This window comes from Euprymna scolopes, chromosome 36 (genome assembly GCF_053919585.1).
Source record: "Euprymna scolopes isolate OS-2025 chromosome 36, ASM5391958v1, whole genome shotgun sequence".
NCBI lineage: Eukaryota > Metazoa > Mollusca > Cephalopoda > Sepiida > Sepiolidae > Euprymna > Euprymna scolopes.
In genome coordinates, this window is record NC_136517.1 from 79350256 (window position 1) to 79365255 (window position 15000).

Consider the following 15000-nt stretch of genomic DNA (forward strand, 5'->3'; position numbering starts at 1 on the left):
TCGATACTGTTAATATTCAAGTCTAGCCGACATTAACAAACTCCTAAGAAATTCCACAGACTCGACCGGCGACGGCGCCGCTCGTAGTAAATGGCAATCCGAAATCGTATCTGATTGCTTGGCAATGGCTATGGCAATAGCAATTAATTTAGAAAAGCAAGAACAATAATGAAAAACCCAAATTTGGTTTAGAATAAAATCCAAAAATAACAAAAGCGGGTTTGTATTACTATACACACAGATTCGAAACTGTTGCCAAAGAAAACAAATATATAACAAATAAATGTAATCAAAGGCAAGATAAGTTATTTTTCTACCGAACTGAATAATTTTTTTAGTGTTTTTATTTAATGTAACGTGTTTATATATCTCGAAAAACATACAGTGTTTCACGATGTATTTGAAAAATGCAAATGGCGCCAGACTTTGTGTTGAATACGTCACTTTGGGAAAATGAGTTAAAACTAAAAAAAAACTGTACAAAATACTGTTAGAAACCCATCGAATATCTATCAGCCTATGTTGCAGTAACATATATTGAGTTGGTTTTTAACAGTATTTTGTATAGTTTCTAGTTTTAACTCATTTTTTCAAACTTACGTATTCAATACAGAGTCCGTCGCCATTTGCATTTTTCAAGTACATCGGTAAACACTGTATGTTTTTCGAGCTGAATAAACATTTTACATTAAATAAAAACACTAAAAAAAAATCCAGTTAGGTAAAAAAAAGTATTTTTTTTGCCTTTCATAACATTTATTTGTTATATATTTGTCTTTTTTGACAACTTTTTCGAATCTATGTGAATAGTAAAACAAACCTACAACATCCAAAACAGAAAGAAAGGAAGTCCAATGTCTTGACAAAAGTTTACGACAAACGCCCGTAAACGGCATAGGATGTTTCACTTGATCCTAATTACTTTGCCTCCCCGCGAGGGCAGAGATAGACACCAGGGTCATATTTTAAGGTGGAGAAAGGAACAAAAAAAATTGTCTCGGTCGTGAAGGAATTGTCCTCCACTAACTGAGAACAAAAAAATTGAAGTGTAGCACCAGAACAGAAACTGCACTTTGATCTCTTTGATAGATGTTTCACTTGTTTTAATTTTCTTATCATTTTGTTTTTCATCGGGATGGGGTATCCTACCGGATGCCAAACATTCACCCACCATTTCAGTCACTCCATTCGTTTGAGAAATCGTAAATTAACGCCGTTTGTTTGGCGAATTAATTGAGTTAATTCAGTGAACGGGGTTAAATGCGATCGAAATAGGTTTTTTTTTGTTGTTGTTTTTTTATTTGGGAGTCACCACTTATCAAGGCTTGAATGCCACTCGAGGATAAGGATTAATAGATGTGAGGTGGTAGCGTAGTAATCACTACTATTATGAATTGGGTAGAATTTGATTATTTATGGGAACAGCTAAACAGGAACCTGTTTACATTGGATTTGAAGGGTACCATGTTATATGCAACCAGGAAACAAACCAGCGGAACAGTGTTCCAGAAGTGGGCAGTTCTGGGAAACAAGCTTTGTTCATGGAATCTGCGTTTAGATTTAGGCACATCTTAAAGGTGTGTGGAATTATATGTAGTGGTTGGAGCTAGTTGAGTGGGGTTTTTTTTATGAAATTTTGGAAAGGGGGGGGACTATACATTGGAATTCAGTCGAGTACTTGCCACGGAAATAAAAATAGAGTAAAGACTAGCTCGCGACGTCTGTTCACGTGGGAAGAGAAAAGGGCATCGCCAACTAGGTTTCGAAGTTTTGAAATCTATCAAGACAGGATAGGGCGCGCCGAGCAGCTCCTGCCCAGATGCGACAACAGTACTCCATTTTAGGACTTAAATGACTCTTATACAAAGAGATTTTTATCCTGGGCCCCAAAATCAACAGAGATTAGACCATTAGCTGTAATGATTCGGTCTCTGTTGATTTTGCGATAAAGTTCTGTGCAGTCCTAGGAGGTCCACCTCCCAGGCTTTGCCTTTGTCTCTTTGAGAAGGGGGTAGTTTATTGCTAATTGCCTAAAGCGCCCTCAACGGCGGATGCCGACTGATCCGCCCGGGCACTTTTTGCAGGTCAAAGTGTCCCTCTTCGGGGGCACTTACTTTCTGATCCTGGTGTCACAGTTCCTGCAGTGGGAGAGAACGAAATGACTAAACGATTACATCGGCAGTGAGATACCTATTGAAGCGGTAGAGTGATCCAACCATTTTTCCAGCGATCTTGACAACGGATTTGGTATTTGGTTGAAGCGCGAACAATAGCATTAGGTCGGCGGTATTAGGGTTGAATGTAGTAAGCTGAGAGAAAAATGGGTCAAAAACAAGGTTTCAGCAAACAAACGTTGGCAAAAGCAAGATAACTTACACTTCTACTTATTTTAAAATTTCCTTCCTTTGAAGATTACAATGCTAGGTATGGGGCAGCCAAAACCAGCTGCCAACATTGCCTAGCTTTTTATTAAAACAAACCGAGAGCTCTTTTTATTATCCTCGCAGTTCCCTTATGTCCAATTACCTGGATCCCTTTTGCGATTGGTTCACCAGGAATATTAATTAGGTAGGACTTCAGGTTCTTCTTCATAAGCCATGTGGCACCTATAATAACTAGTATGATTGATATCTCCTTAAGATTCCAGTTTCTTTTCATATCGTACATTATACCTTTATATTTGATCTGTTTCGCTTTTTATTTTTGATTTTTTGATTTTCTTCCTTTGAAGATTGTAACCTTTGGTATGGGGCAACCAAACCAGCTGCCAACATTGTCCAGCTTTTTATTGAAACCAACCGAGAGCTCTTTTTAGTATCCTCGTTTTTTCCTTTAAGTGCAATTGCCTGGATCTCTTTTGTGCTTGGTTTACCAGGAATATTAGTTAAGTAGAACTTCAGGTTCTTCTTCATAAGCCCTGTGGCACCTATAACATCTGACTAAATTTTTGTGTGCTTTGTAACGGTGTCCGGGAACCAACACGTTGTAATCCCAGTCGCAAAGCAGACAAAGAATAGAAAATAACTTCAACTTTCTTTGCTTGTTGTACAACATTTGTTTCCTCGTCGTAACGGCTGTGATGTCGCCCACGTTTCAAACGTGATCCACAACTCTCACGTGATTTCGAACGTTCTTCGCGCTTTTGACGTGATCTCAAACCTTATTAACGTCTCTAACGTGATCATCCTCTTTCTTCTTTTTATAGTCTTTCTTTTTCTTTCCGGTGATGTCATTTTGCATGCATTTGAATACGCGCGACCGCGCTATGTTACAGTTTTACTGTATGTTAAAGCGTTCTTTTTTTTTTTTTAGTTTGACGTAAAACTGGAGTCAACTCTAAGTTATAGCCGGAAAAAATATGGCTGTCATAAGAGTCTCGATCATTATTCAAAAATAAAAAATACACAATATCCTTGTAGTAAAACATAGAGAGTTCGATGGAGCAATACTTATCCACACGATTGATGATAGGTATTAGTTGTTATTCTGTTTAAAAAAAAAAAAAAAGATTAGAAAGAGAAACCGTCAAAAAAAATGTGTTATCCTCATATCGGCGGCCATATTTTCTGCATTAAAAGTCAACAGCTTGTAAAAAATAAATTGAACTTTCGAGATGTAATAAAAAAAAGCGGTTAAAATAGTTAAAAACACAAAGAAATAACGCAGGTATGTCTAAAAGTAACTTTTATTAGCTATGGTAGGATTTATTTCTTGTATACTAGCAGGCCGCCCGCCCGCCGTGGCCCAGTCGTAAAATACGCATAAATATTATATTTTAATTAATGCATAATTCTTGTTTGTTATAAACAGGAATAGCGTAGGGTATTAAATGTAATCTTAAATTCTAAAAAAAAAAAAAAAAGTATGTAAAAAACGGAAAGAAACTCAAACATGTTATGGTATTTTTTTTCTTTTTTTTTTTCTAAACAGTCCATATCTTATTTTATTGGAATCCACTTTAGTATTTTTCATTAATTTATTTATTGCGGACTATTATCCTAATCTTACTTAGTTGTTTTTTCACGGCGTTTCAGCCAACTATTCCTCTGGCCTTCGTCAGGTGCTAATTGTGACAGAATAGGAACTCTGAATCTCCTGACAGCATTCTCAGCTTACTTGGTTAAAACGTGGTGAGACGACAACAACTACGGATGGCAGTAATTGCTGAGAATGCAGTTAGGAGATTCGGAGTTCCTATCACGTTGCGGTTACCACCTGACGAAGACCAGAGAAATAGTTGGCCGAAACGTCGTGAAACAACAACTAAGAAAAGATGAGGATAACAGTCCGCAATAAATAAATTAATAAATAATACTTATCTCCATAATGAATTCCAATTAAATAATATATATATACCATTCGGTACGGACCCGACCATGGGAGATCATAAAATGAATAAACATGGATTTAAAAGACCAAAAATCCAACCTTAATCGCCATTCGGGGCCCGTGGCGCAGTGGATATAGACGTTGAATCTCTACAGTTCCAGGTGAAAATTGTCTGGATAGCGGTTTCAATCCTACCCAAAGCCGGCCAAAGGCTTACTTGGCCAAAACATGGTGAGATGACAAACAACTATGGATGGCAGTAATTGCTGAGAATGCAGTTAGAAGATTCGGAGTTCCTGGCGAAGGCCAGAGGAATAGTTGGCCGAAACGTCGTGAAACAACAACTAAAAAAGATGAAGATAATAAATAAATAAATTATGTTCACCTCTTGTAAGTAAAAAAGAAATACTTGAACTGAGATCGAAACCAAAACTCAAAGACGGCGCGTCAAGTATGATAACCATAAGACCAACTTGACGCGTAATACAAATATTGTTTTCGAAACCTACTGATTTCTAACATAAAGATGTTGTCATGTTTTCCGGACGCGCATGCGCATTCGTGAAACAGTTGACAAATAGATAAAAATTGGACGACCCTCACGTACCGATTTTTCAATTTTGACCCCTTAGCAGCCCTTTTTTCCGGATCGAAATGAATTAAAAAGTTTCGAACATGTCTGAATCCTCAATATATCACATTTTAAGCCAGTAGATCAAAAAATTCGTTGAGTATATAGGTTGAGAAGTGTTCTCACACGCACATCTTCACTTTTATACATATATAGATTTGTTTTGTTTATTTTTTTTTCTCTCCTATCCATTCTGTTAACGGCAGCAAAACATATCCAGGGTTTTGTGCAACGGTATCTCCGTATTTTCTACGAGGCCGAAAGCTTAACGCACCTCGCATTAATTGACCTGACGTAAAGATCAAAGATAACGAACAAAGAGCACACCGAAAAATAAAAACGTTGAATTAATAGAATCTCTTTTTTTTTAAATTTTTTTTTTTATTCAATTTTCACCCCAAACAAGGCACAGTGCCACTTTGAAGCAGGGGGCTACTATTAGGAAATTAAGTAGCGGGGTCATTATGAAGGGAGAAGAGTAGAAAGATGTTTGTTAACATTACACTTGAACTTCTGCATATCATTGCATTTGGGAAAGCAGAATCCCGGAAGGGAGTTCCACAGACCCGCAGTTCTGAGGAAGAAACTATTGGAGTAAAAGGCTTTCTTGCACCTAGGGATCTCCACTGTAAAGGGATGAGACTTAGTAGCTTGTCGGGTTTGTCGGGGGTAGTTACGTCGGGGAGGTACAAGTGTTTGCAGTTCGTCAGAGCATTCACCATTAAAGTATTTGTAGAACAGGCAGAGGGATGCAACATCTCGTCGATGGGACAAAGGTTGAAGCCTAGATGACAGTTCAGGACCTATCAGGTTGGCGACTTTTTTGAACCCTGTCCAGGAGCGAGAGACAAGCAGCAGATGCACCAGCCCAGATGTGACAACAGTACTCCATACATGGGCGAATGGTTGCCTTATAGAGGTATAGGATACTGGCAGGCGTAAGTAGTTTTCTAGCACGGTAGAGGAAGCCAACCTTCCTTGCAGCAGCCTTGGCAATGCTCTCAATGTATCTATTCCAGTTCATATTCCCTGTAAACGTTAGGCCGAGGAGTTTAAAAGAAGTAATTTCAGGCAATGTGCTCTTGGCCATTGCTATTGGTGGTAGAGAAGGTTTCTTGTAGTTATTGAAGGAAACAAGCTTAGTCTTAGCAGCATTGAATGAGACCAACCATTTTTGTCCCCATTCCACTACGGATTGGAGGTCGGTTAAATTCAAAGATGGCGAACGAAGAAAGAGTCACTCGAAAAAAAATGAGAAGTAAGTATAATCATGGACGACAAAAAATGAAAAAGCTGCCAAGAGCACCCTTCTTGAGTTGACAGGGTTCAAATCCGGATTCGTGATCTAGTAGGCTGTGTCCTTTTGTCTTCCCTACTGAATCCTACATCTAATATATAAAAAGCTATATGTGGCTGTCTGTCTACCTTTTTTTTATTTTTTTTTACACAATGATCACCACTTATCAATGCCCGGAAGCCACTCAGGGATAAGGGTTATTGCAAGTACATTACGTTAGTGTGTAGATTTTATGAAGTGTTTACTTAAGGGGGCGGTTCATTAGGAATTTGTTAACGTTGGACTTGAAGACATCCAAGTTGTAGTCCGATGGGAAGCAGGCACACGGAACAGAGTTCCACAGGCGTGCAGTTCTAAGAAAGAAGCTTTGTTCATGGAATCCGCGTTTTGATTTAGGTACAGATATAGAGTGGGGGAAATTTTTCACAGTGGTTTCAGCTAGACGGGTGTTTTTCGTGAAAGATTGGCGAGAGGGGGGACCAGAGATGGAGTTCAGACGAGCACCTGCCATGGAAATAACGATAAAACAAGGATAGGCTCGCAAAGTCTCTTCTGTGGGAGAGAGGTTGCAGGGCAGAGAAAAGGGCATCCCCCACTAAGCCACGAAGTCTATTTTGTACTCTGTCAAGGTATGATAGGCTGTTTTTAGCAGCTCCTGCCCAGATATGGCAACAGTATTCCATCCTTGGACGTACTTGTCTTTTATATAGATAGAGAATTGCATCAGTAGTGAGATATCTTCTGGGGCGGTAGAAGGATCCCACCATCTTTCCAGCGACCTTGGTAACAGACTTGATGTACGTGTTACATTTCAGATCAGGAGTAAAGGTCAAATCCAGAAGCTTGTCAAAACACGGGGCCTCACCCAGACGAGAGCCATCCATTTCAATTGATGCCAGATGGGATCAGAGCGTTGATGATGTAAGGATAGGAGTTTGGTTTTGGATGCATTAAAGGTAGCCAGCCACGTCTTCCCCCACTGAACCACGCGCTCGAGATCAGAGGAGAGAGAATCAGAGAGAACTCATTTACAGCCTCTGATGTGTCTTCATATTTTTAAAACTCTATCTTCTCCAAAACTAAAAGTCACAGAGCGGCGCTAAGGACTTCAAATGATTGGATTTTTTACAAACCATTCTTTTATGGGTCTTTAGCTGGTTAAAATTGCTTTTAAGGGATCAAAAATAAGTAAAAATTGAAAAAAAAATCGTTATACATTTCGTACATTCGTCTTTGTTTATTTTTAATTTTTAATTAATTCATATGTGTGACACGATGGTGCAGTGGTAACCTCACAGCTTCGAACGCTACAGTCTCGGTTTCGGTTCTAGGTGATGGCACCGAAATACCATTTACTTTTGAAATCACGACTCTATAATAGTATATATGAAATCTAGTAAAATTAAAATATCATATTTAAGCGTATTTTACACCCGGGCAAAGTCGTGCGCCCCCGCTTTCGCTAGTCTTACATAAGAGACATTGCAAGTCTATTTCTACTCTAGATTTTTTTTTCAATGATAGGTACTCAACTGAGCTCCAATATATATTTCTATGTGAATATTCAGATCAAAAACTCATCTAGCTACAATCACTGCCGACAATTTCTCCTACTCTCCACATGTGCTAAAAACTAAATGCAAATTCCATGAATAAAATCTCTTTACAAAAACTACTCGTTTGTCGAAGGCAATACTGCGGGGCTGGCTAGTAGCCGACACTAACATTGTCGTTTTCAAGTTCAATGTATACAAGTTCTTCTTGAGCCATCCTCTTACATAATTAAATTCTACCAACATTTTCACCATTACCAATCATCACTGTGTTTTTACACCTATAACTTACGATTGTTATATATATATATATATATATATATATATATATATATATATATATATATATATAGTAATTTACAAAATATATATGACGACTAAGCTACACTGATTATTCCGCGTTTCATCCACTCTAGGACTCTTCAGGCTTAACCTAGATTTAAAACAGATCAAAAAACTAGATATCCAGGCTAAATAGAGCACACACAAAGGAACAAGTAAACCAGAGGTCAAATAGACCTTTGTCTGATAAGTGCATGCTCATTGGCTGATAGGAAGAGCGCGGTGGATACTATAAAGCTGATTGGCTAACTAAAATCTCAATAGAAGATGCGTATATAAAAACGACAAACAACCACAAAATTTGCGCATAAGCCTGAAGAGTCCTAGAGTGGATGAAACGCGGAATATTCAGTGTAGCTTAATCGTCATATATATTTTATAACTTACTAACTAGCTCTACCTACGTATTGAGCACTTTTGAAGTAAATTACTTAAAGTTTACGCATAAATTTATAATTTCGTATATTAATTTTATGTGAGTAAATTAAGTGGCTATATATATATATATATATATATATATCGCAATCATGAAGGGAAGACTTAAATTCATGATGAAAAAACTTTTAAAATAAAGTCAACGTTTAAAATAAAGTAAACGGGGTGAAGAGAAGAAAAGAAAAAATGGCGGAGTCAGCTGACCGGTTTCGCCCTCACTTTATCAAAGCTGTATCAGGGGCCTTGTTTTGGAGAGAGAAAAAACGAATGGGAGTCGAAAATATGTACAAACAAAACCACGTTCATTACGTCATGTATGGGGGAAAAAAATGGGGGGAAAGCGATTGAAATACGTTATATTACTCGAAGACCCTAGAGACTAACCACGCTCAAACTCAAACGATATTCCTTCTGTTTACAGAATATATACAGGGTGTCCATAGAGTCCGTGTGCAATTTTAAAATGAATTGTTCCAAAATCAAATCATTTTTACATGTTATTTCTATTGCAATCATAAATAAAATTATAAATATTTTAAGGCGCACACGGACTTTATTTTTTTTATTACATTTTCACCCCAAACAAGGCACATTGCCACTTTGGTGTAGGGGGCTGCTAACAGGGGCAACAGCTACTGGGGTACTATGTAGGGAGTTGGGCAGCAAGATGTTGGTTCACGTTGCACTTGAACTTCTGCACGTCAGTACAGTTGGGAAAGCAGGGACCTGGAATGGAATTCCAAAGTCTAGTAGTTCTGGGGAAGAAACTACTGGAGTAGAAAGATCTTTTACATCTAGGGATCTCTACTGTGAAGGGGTGGGATTTTGCAGCCTGTCGGGTCTGTCGAGGGTGTTCACATCGTGGGGGCACAAGTGCTTGCAGTTCGTCAGAGCATTCACCACTAAAATACTTGTAGAACAGGCAGAAGGATGCAACGTTTCGTCGATGGGACAGAGGCTGAAGCTTAGATGCCAGTTCAGGGCCTATCAGATTTGCGACTCTCTTTTGAACCTTGTCAAGGAGCGAGAGACTAGTAGCCGATGCACCAGCCCAAATATGATAGCAATACTCCATACATGGGCGAATGGTGGCCTTATAGAGGTACAGGTTACTTGCGGGTGTTAGTAGTTTTCTAGCACAGTAGAGAGAGCCCACCTTCCTTGCAGCGGCCCTGGCAATGCCCTCGATGTAATTGTTCCAACTCATGTTTCCTGTGAACGTTAGGCCAAGGAGCTTGAAAGACGTACTCTCAGATAAAGAGTCGTTGGCCATTGCTATAGGTGGTAGAGAAGGTTTCTTGTAATTATTGAATGAAACTAGTTAGTCTTGGCGGCATTGAACGTGACTATCCATTTTTGGCCCCATTCCACTACAGATTGTGTTTCTGCCATTTCTTTAGATATGTGTTCATTTGTTTTCCTGTCGTGCCTGTTATAGAGTGTGGTGGCATCAGCATACATACTCATCTCAGAGGAAATTTTGAGGGGAGGTCATTTACGAATATCAGGAACAGTACAGGTCCAAGGATAGACTCCTGAGGCACTCCCGCATTTATATCATATTGTTTAGATGTACGATCGTCGAGGACAACCTGGATTTTTCTCTTATCTAAGAAGGATTTAATTATGTTAAGTATTCTACCACTGATCCCGTATGATCTAATCTTCCTGAGGAGACCCTCATGCCATACCCTGTCAAAAGCCTTAGATATATCAAGAGCTACCGCTCTGCCCTCCCCCGCTTTGTCCAGTGAATGGTATATAAATTCAGAGATTACAGTTAGGATGTCTGCTGTGGAACGGGCTTGTCTAAATCCATATTGTTTCTCATTCAGAAGCTTAGTATCTGTGAGGTGATGGACTAGAGCATGGTTAATTAAGGTCTCAAAAGTGGGAGTAGGCTAATGGTGCGATAATTTAATGGGTCAGTTCTTTCGCCAGAATTCTTGAATACTGGTACCACTGAAGCAGTTTTCCAACAGCCCGGAAAACAAGATTCATTAAGGCATTTGTTGTAGAGTTTGGAGAGAACTGAAGCTATTCGGCTGAGCACTTTTTTAATAGCACAACTGGGATGATATCGGGTCCACATGCTTTTGAAGTGTCAAGGTTCTTTATGATAGCATGCACCTGAGCAGGGGTGATTTTCAGATCGTCTAGCGTGGCGTCTGTCCGCATAGGAAAGTAAGGTAGGGGGTGGTTGGAAGGGTCCAGTGTTTATGGACACCCTATATATATATATATATATATATATATATATATATATATATATATATATATATATATATATATATATATACTAGCAAAAGTACCCATCATTGACTGGGTTCAAAAACAGCCTACAGAAAATGGACTCTGATTATGAAAGTACTGAGGCGAAGTTTGAAAATAAAATCGGCTAGCCAGAATGAGTTAGTGAAAGATATTTTAATTTATTTAAGTAAGAACCAAATTGACAGGTGCGCGCACGGAAATCGTCGAGCGTTACGACGACGACGTCAATGACCAGGTTTGTTTGTTATAAGCGAAGTAAAAAAAAAACAACGTTAAAGCTTAAGCGGGGGCTAATCGAAAAATCGAAAAAAAAAACACGAAAAAAAACTAACGTAAGGCAAATGAACGATGAAAACAGAAAAGCGAACACGTGAAAAATGGCTTAAATAAGCCTGTTTCGATATTAAAATTTAAAACATCGGTGGGTACCCGTGTGTTTTTGGGTGTGTGGTCGGGGGTGATAAGTGAAGTAAAAAAATAAAAAAACAGAAAAACGATCGTTACGTGAAAAATGGCTTAAATAACACTGGTTCAATATTTAAATTCAAAAAATCGAAAAAAAAAAAGACATCTCACACCAAAACGTTTAGATAATGAACCAACGCGCTAATCAACTCAGCTACGCGACGTACAAAATTTAGTCAGTTTTTCAACTCTTTAAAGTAAATCAAGTTATGACGTCATCTGGCGCATGCGTAGAACCGGTCGTCGTCACGAGAGGACCGTTTTTGTTTACACCCCTTGCGAAAATTGTCGATTTCGGGGTGAAAAAATGAACGTTTTTGGCCAATTTTTCGATATTTTTCGAGCGAAGGATGGAGCTTTAATATGATATCGAGTTTGTGAATTTTCGTCGTGTCTGTCGAAAGTTTTTAGCAAACACACAAACATACACACATACATACATTTTCGCTTTTATATATATAGAAACTGATAGGTTATGAAAAGGAAGGGTTGTAAAGAGATAGCTTCGAATTTGGGGGTATCAAAACCAAAGCAAAATATGATGAAAGTACAAATAAAATAGATAAACCCCATAATTTACCTGTTCACACTGAAACACCTATCACAATATTCTGTGGATCTATATTTAAAAACCTTGTTAAACTTTGTGACATATTTACATTCTATAGCGGTCAGATGCGAACGAACACCCCCATAATTTTATTATACCATATTTCTTCAAACTGAAACATAATTATCAAAGTATACTTACGCAGATATATATGAAAAGTCTTAATTAAAGTTTGTGCCTATTTCCATTCTATGGATGCCAAGCGCAAACACAGACCCCCACAATTTTATTATACCATCCCTATTTAAGTTAAAACATACTTATCAAAGTATTCTTATGTACATCTATATCAAAAACACTTGTAAGCGTTTTTTCTTTAATTTTTAAATTTTTTATTTCCATACTTTGTGGACCAGGCGCGAATGCAGACCCCACAATTTTTATGAACCACCGTTCTACCAGATCAAACATACCCAATTCTGTGTCTCGATACACCTTCTATCATTATATGTAATCATTGTTTTTTAAATAGTCAACCATATAGGAGCCTATTCGTGACCACACACACACACACACACACATTCAGCTTTATATATATATATATATATATATATATATATATATATATATATATATATATATATATATTCGGCTTTGGACGTGCAAACATCTTAAAATCCATCCCTGATAGAGTAAAACGGAGACTTATTGAATCTGCTTTAATTTCAAACATTAACACCATCAAACAAAGAAAAGGATTTTATAATGTAGCCCCAATCATAGGTAATATAATAATAAATAAACAAAACATTAATTTAGATTCTGGTGGATAAAAAAAAAAAAATGCATATATGTATATAACCCGACCCCCCTCCACACACACTAGATATACATTCTCTTTTCATCATGAATTTTTTTCCTCTCCAGAACAGAAAGAGAACTAAACTTCTCCTCTTTCGCATGTGATATATGACCGTCTTCCTGTACATCCTCGCCTAGAAATCCTGATGATGTCCCCTGAAATAGGGACGAAACGTTGATTGTATTTTTGTTTTTACTCTTTTAGGTTTTTCCTTTTTATTCACATAGCGTCTAAAGCATCGTTTATATCTTGCTTTATTTTATTCATATATATATATATATATATATATATATATATATATATATATATATATATATATATATATATATATAGCTGAATGTGTGTGTGTGCGTGTGTGTGTGTGTGTGTGTCTGGTCACGAATAGGCTCCTATATGGTTGACTATTTAAAATAAAGTGATTACATATAATGATATATAAAGTGAATTTAGTTTACAAACAAATTACTACCAATACAATATATATATATATATATATATATATATATATATAGAGAGAGAGAGAGAGAGAGAGAGAGAAAGAGAGAGAGAGTTCGATAAAAATGACAAAATATATAAATAAAAATGGCTTTTTGACAAAAGAAAATCATGATCGTTCGAGAAATGCAAAATTCCCTTAGTTTTCCACCGAGCTAAGCCCTTTAGCTTTTGGTTGCAAAAAGTCGGTTTGGTTTGGTTCAAATTCTGTAGAAGCACTGAAAATAATAATTAAAACGTTTTATGGCTAAACAGAATATTGTCACTAGTCATCGATGCTCCTCATTTTGATGGTGTTGTGTTTAATTTGTCAATGAATTATAACTAGTTATTTTTGCAAATAAAATAATTCAAAGAATAGTATCTGTTATTTCCTCCTTCAGAGTAGAAAAATAGTCATAATCAAGATTGTCTGCTCCTTGTTACTTCCGGTTTCTGCTTCGGAGACGGAACAATGCTGAAAAACAAAATATGGCGTCACTTCTGATTGATGATTATCTTCCTCTCAGATTACGTGGAAGCCCTCACCCTTTCCCCATGTTAAGACTAGCTTTCTCACCCATTTGACCATGTCTATCCATTCAAATGGGCAGCAGAAGCCAGAAGTAAAAAAAAAATAGACAATCTTGAATATAAATTAAAATTATTTTTAACTGAAACATTAATATTATATTTATCTTAACCTGTTTATGTATTCCACTTGTTCTCGGAAACTTCTGGACCGATCTGCCTGGAATCTTGTACGGACCTTCTTTATAAGGTGCAGCGAACTAAGTATCATGGTATCCGTTTGATGCACAGTTAGGGGTGATTAGAGATTTGATAGGAATTAATCACCACATACCACATTTACTCTAGACGTTTTTGCGGAAACTACTGGGCCGATGTTTGTTACCTTTTATGATAACCTTTCTGTAAAGTTACAGCGAACTAAGTATTATGGTATTCATTCGATACACAGTTAGAGATTAATAGATTAGTCACCACGATACCACATTTACTTTAGAAGTTTTCTTGGGAAATATTAAACGGATTTAGCTAAAATTTCGTGTGGAGCTTTGTGATAAGGTGCGACGGACTAAGTATTATGGTATCCATTCGATGCGCAGCAAGAGATTAATACGGTTCTTAGGGATAAGTGCTTTATACACAAATGGACACAAGTTCAACTATCAATACGGCATAAATCACCAGAGATCTAATTCAAAGGTATATAACTTTTGCCTCTTATGAACGTCTAAAAAAGTATAGTTGTTTCTGTATTTTCCTTATTTGTGATGATGTTTGTGTCAGTTTAGCATTACATTCATTAAAATCGACTTCGTGAAAGCCGCAGAAATAGGGACTAGAACCATGCTCGACTGAGCCCCAATCTATGGTTCTTCCTCGTAAAACGTTCGCAACAAATACTCGCCTAGCTTAAATACCCACCAACCAATTTTCTCACTATCTATCTGTGCCAAAAACTAATGGAAAATTCCACGAGTAGAGTTTCTTTTCTAGAATTGTTCGTCTGTGGAACTCAATACCGTATATCTGCTTTCCGACTGATTATAACATGGTTGTTTTCATGTCTGAAGTGAATAACTTCCTATTGAATCATCCATTTAGATCATCTTGCCCTAAACAAGTTCCGCCATGACTGATCATCTCATCTCACTATCGCTTAAACCTTATCCTTGCGGTCCTGGATATGACCTTAAATTATATCTGATGGTGAGTCCCTAGCTTTCGGCTTTTGGGGAGTGTGGATCCATCCTTTAATTG